The sequence below is a fragment of the Bidens hawaiensis genome, unplaced genomic scaffold, assembly GCF_021521415.1.
Source record: "Bidens hawaiensis isolate Kalapana, Puna unplaced genomic scaffold, B.hawaiensis_p1.1 tig00041292_1, whole genome shotgun sequence".
Lineage (NCBI taxonomy): Eukaryota > Viridiplantae > Streptophyta > Magnoliopsida > Asterales > Asteraceae > Bidens > Bidens hawaiensis.
Window position 1 is genome coordinate 193,600 of NW_027497319.1, and position 5,489 is coordinate 199,088.

Sequence of the window (5,489 nt, forward strand, 5' to 3'; positions counted from 1 at the left end):
TTACAAGGAAACCTTCACCAAATTATAACCAATTTCATTAAATTCATTCAAATTTTTTTTTCTCTAAGTCAACTCAATTTAGTGACTATTATTTTTCAATTTAACTCTAATAGGAGGCGATAGTAAAGAAAAAATGCACTAAATAGTAATAATCAAGTAATATAATTGTTTAATTTATTAATAAGAAAAAGAATAATCACAAAAGAGGAATCAAGATTCATGAAAAAGTTAAAAGTAAAGACAAAATAAGAAGTGTGAAAAGGATTTATGAAAAAAATCTTAAAAGATAAAAAAAATAATAATAAAAAAATCATAACTCAAAATATAAATAAAAAACGAAAAAAATAAAAAAACTAAAATGTTTGTCCCGTCATTCCATTCCAAAAAAAATGCTAAAAGGACACAATGCCAAGAAAAAAAAAACGAAACAATTACGAAAATAAACAAAAAATCATAATGATAAATAAAAAAAGACATAATATATCGCAAAATATAATACAAGATCAAGAAAAAAAGACACAATGTCAAAGAAATAAGACACAATTAATGGTGAAACTAAACAAAAAACACAATGATAAATAAAAGGCACAACCTTTTTTTTCCCTCAACATTTTTTTATAACGAGGAAGACGGTAGAAACATTTTTGTGTTTTTACTTTTTTCGTTTTTTTATTAAAGTTTAAGTTATTCGTTTTTTTCTAATTAATTTTTCATTATTTTTTAAAGTTTTTTTTTTGTACAAATCCTTTCATCCTTCTCAATTTTGTTTCATTTGTAGATTAACTTGACCCTCAAGATTCATAGGTGTTTTATTTGTCTCAATTTAAACAAATTATACATTTATATAAAAGTTTCAAAAGATTATAGGAACTAATATTTAAAGTTGAGTAACCTTAGTAGAATATTTGAAAACTTGATTACTACTATCTAAAGTTACCGATGTAAATACAAGCAAACTCACATATTCTTTATCAACTTTTGATGCAATTTCTTCAATTTCATGTTCTTCCGTTTTATAACTTTCCTGTCTCAACGCTGATTCTAGTTCCTCTTTTCCAAGAAATCTGCCGATGAATTTAATTGTCTTCAATCGAACAAAACATTTTATGAATATAAACGCACGTACCCATTAGCATACTTATCAAAATGCCTAAAAGATTTAATAAGGTGTTGTGTTTCATATCTTCTAAAGTTACCCATGGCTGTAATGAACTCTTTGAAGTCTATATATCCATTTCCATCTGTATCAACCTACAAAATTTCAAAATTTTACATTACCTTCATAAGACAATTTTTTAGCAAATTATATAAAGAAATCTTACCGCTTTAACAATTAGTTTAGTATCTTCTTGCACAAGATTTGATCCAATTCTAACCAATGTTTCCTCCAAATTTTTGCATGATATGCCTTGCTTTTCATTCGGGTTAAAGCTATTAAACAATGCTCGTAACCCATTAATTTCTTCAGGTGCAGTATCCTTCTAGCGGTGTAATTTCCATCAGCATCTATGATATAATGAAAATTTTTAGCCAGCACGATTAGTAGATTTTTGACATTTTTTGAAAATGAGAAAATCCATCAATAGCAACTAAGTTTTCAGTTTCTTCGCTAAAGTCACTAAAATTTTTTTTTGTTCTATTAAAGTGGTAAATATTAATTAGATGTTCCAGACTAGTTTAAATTTTTTATAAATGTTAATCTTTTAAGTATTAGGTATGACAAATGAAAATATATGAAAGTCGTGTTACTTTCTTTAACATCATTTTTATATTATATTACCTATGACGAAATTTCAACCGTGCCTAATTATTTGATACTTAAGGTCCGACTCGAAAATCCCCCTCAGACAGAAAACCCCACAAAGTCAGTTACTAGTTTGGGATTATTTTCTATAGATTAACTTGAAATAGGAGGTAATAGTAAAGAAAAAGCTATTCATTGAATACTAACCAAGTTTCATAATTGTTTGCTTAAGTCAAATTGGAAAAAAAAAATTCGTAAGCAAGATTTATATATGTTTCATTATATTCATTTAGTTTTTAAAAAAATTAATATGTTTTTTAAAAAAATATATATATATAAATACAACAATTAATAAAAGTAATCAAGTGACTCTAAAGAAAAAAAAACATAAGAAAAAAGAAAGGTACTTCAAGTGGCCATTTGAGACATGTTATGAAGTTACCCTTTTCAGAACGGTACCTTGAGTGTGAGTTTCTTGAATGTATTCATATGTCGGAAATGTTTCATCTTCTTAAGAACCATTTTGCCTATTTCATATTTAATTTCATTTCCTGTTGTTACCCCATTGTCCTTCAACCATTGATCATCTGGATAGTGAATAATGAAACCCAATAATCATTTGGATCACATATGATATGGAGGTGTGTCCGTTGTTTGGCGCTTGTAATACGCACTTTTATAGAGTGTTAGATACTTGGAATCGCACTTTGAAAATGATTTTGAAATGTAAAATAGCATAATCAATTGCAATAAAACAGGTTAACATGTTTGGAAGTGTTTATTTTGTTTAAAATCTCTGTAATGATAATTTTGTTACCTAGACATGAAATATAAAAATTAAAACATCAGAAACATTCTAAGAACAACGTCTGCAGTTGGGCGTTTCTCGGGCTCAAGGGAGAGCATAGCTTTCACCAGAGGCAGGATCAAATTAGAAATATGTCTTTTGTGAGAATGGTAAGAACCAATCACATGTCACCAAATAGAATTAATAAATAAATAGAAAATGGTATTATTGTCATTAACAAAATCAGAGTCCAACCCATTCCTAATTTCATGAAACATGCAGCAGTGAGCAGTTACAATAAACTCTACCAATTACTATCACAAATCAACTTTATGCAAACCAACACAAGTGTTTAACGCAAATAGACTTCCCTAATTTCAACATTAACATCACCAGCATTAATATTTAAACAACGCTATTAACATACACACATTTCTTGCAACAACACAAAAAATATCGACATCAACACACACAAATTGACGGTCAAAACCTCTAATTCAGATCCTCAACAACAACAACAAAAAAACATCAGCATAAATTTAAAAAGAACACACAAAATTTGAACAATACAAACACTTTTTTGTATAGCAACACCATTATTACGAACACCAACACACACCAAATTAAGACTCACTTACAACTTCCCATACAACATCATCGTCAAAACATGCGATTAAACAAGCAAATTGATTATATTAAAACAATTCGAACGACGAGCGTACATGCACCGTCTACAATTTTGTTTAAAACCATCACCGTCTCAACAAAATCACTATACAATTTTGGGGTTTTTTTCAAATTAAATACAATCAACACTTAATTATGGCAATTACAGGTGGAATATCCTTGAATTGTCTTCGAATCCTTCATCTTTATGTTCACTGGGGAGTTCGAACTGGTTTACGAAGAGGATGAAGAGGTTAAAAGAACATGCCTGGTTTTGTGGGCTTAGTTTTTTTTTTTTTTAAATCTTGCTTTACAATTTTACCCTTGGAAGCAACGTTTTGTGGATAGAAATCAAGATTGTTTAGTTAGCATAATCTAATCCATTAGATTTTAAATTGAATGGTCCATATTGTTTCTTACGTTTCTCACATAAAACATGTTTTCTATGGTATCCACTATCGCTTTCACCAAACTCTTGGCATTCTCTGATATTAATGGCCATGGATAACTTTCCATATCGGGCTTTGGCTTCTTGACCGCATTAAATATCTATGGATCATTCTCTACATTTTATTTGACGGATCAAAATTTGATTTCTACAAGCTAACACAAAGAGAGGGGATTTGTACATCACCGTATTTGTTTCGACGTCATAACCATTTTTCTTTAACTATTTTACCCTTGATACAATGTCACTCATTTTTACTATGTAAGAGAAAAATCATTTAATACTAGTTGTGGTGTATCAAGAAATTACTATGGTATACAGACAAGATACTTGAACTTGATATATACACCAAAATAACTATTATGATCTCGAGATCACACAACACAAGTTTCACATGTCACAACCATTTTACGTTGACAAAATTACCGTTAGTACAATGCTACTTATTTCTAGTAAATTCATCTGAAAGTGCTTGTGATGTTCAAAGTAATTAATGTGGTATGCAAATCAACTACGTAATGAGAACTCTAAAAGAACATGATTTGATCTTACCACCATAAAAGGGAGGCACCCCAGTAAGTAGCATGTACAAATCACCTCTGCGCTCCATATATCGGTTTTTCCCCCATATGCTTCACGATTTAAAAGTACCTCTGGAGCAACATAGAAAGCGATTCCAACCTTTTCTTTTTGTCGTTTTCCTGGAAAAGATCATATGTTACCAAACCAAACCACACAATACCAAACCAGACCATATACTAGACCGAGACCAAAACAAATCAAACCAAACCAAACCAGACTAAACTTTTTACAATTTAGGAATTGACGAATACTCAAAATAAATAAAACGAAGAACAAAAGCCACATACCTTCATCAATATACACAGATAACCCGAAGCCGGTTGCTTTCAACGTGGAATAATCAATAAAACATGGATAAGCAGCTTTTTTTGCCAGCATAAAATTCTCAGGCTTCAAGTCTCTATGCATAATACCCATGAAATGAAGACATTTAACCACTTTCATTATAGAATAAAGAATCTGTGCGGCAACTTTTTCAATGTATCTACCCTTTGATTTCATTTTGTGATAAAGCTCTCCCCCTTCACAATACTCCATCACTAAATGCACAAATTTATTATCCTCATATGTACATTTCAGTTGTACAAAATATTCTAGATCTCGTAAATATTCCATAATTATAACCTCTCTCTTCAATTTTTCTTTCTTATTTTTTGTAACAAGTGTTCTCTTGGATATTTTCTTGCACGCATATTTCTTTCCAGTTGAATTCTCTTTGCAGATGTATGTGGCTAAAAATTTGCCACTGCCTATTACCTTACCTAATGTGAAGTCATCGGCTACATCTCTGTATTCTTGGCCCAGAATTGAATCTAGAGGCAAATTGGGTTCTTGGGCAGCGCTGGCTCTGCGGCCATTGCTGGGTTTTTTTTGGCTGTGCTTAGAGACAAACCCATTTGGCCCGCTGATATTTGCGGCCATTGCTGGGTTTTTTTTGGCTGTGCTTAGAGACAAACCCATTTGGCCCGCTGATATTTTGAATCTTTTTTTGAGTAAGGATTAAAACTGTGTAAAGATTTATAGACATACATAGAAAGTAAAAGATACAATAGAAAATAAGGAAAGAAAAGAATAGTTTGTTTATTATTGATTGGCATGGAAGTCACTCAATACTCTAGTTACATGTGCAGGAATCTTGCTTGATTTGACAAAATACTAATAGTAACTAACTTTCGATATTTTTTTTTAGTTTTGTCTGATTTAGTAAAGTAATTTATTTTTCTTACGTATATAAATTAACAAAACTTGGTTACCAATGAAAG

At 30.4% G+C, this 5,489-nt stretch overlaps 1 pseudogene; it reads right to left on the reverse strand.

Moving 5' to 3' along the window:
- Positions 1-877: 877 nt before the first annotated feature.
- Positions 878-5,148, reverse strand: LOC143592845 (calcium-dependent protein kinase 9-like; annotated as a pseudogene).
- Between the last annotated feature and the right edge of the window lie 341 nt (positions 5,149-5,489).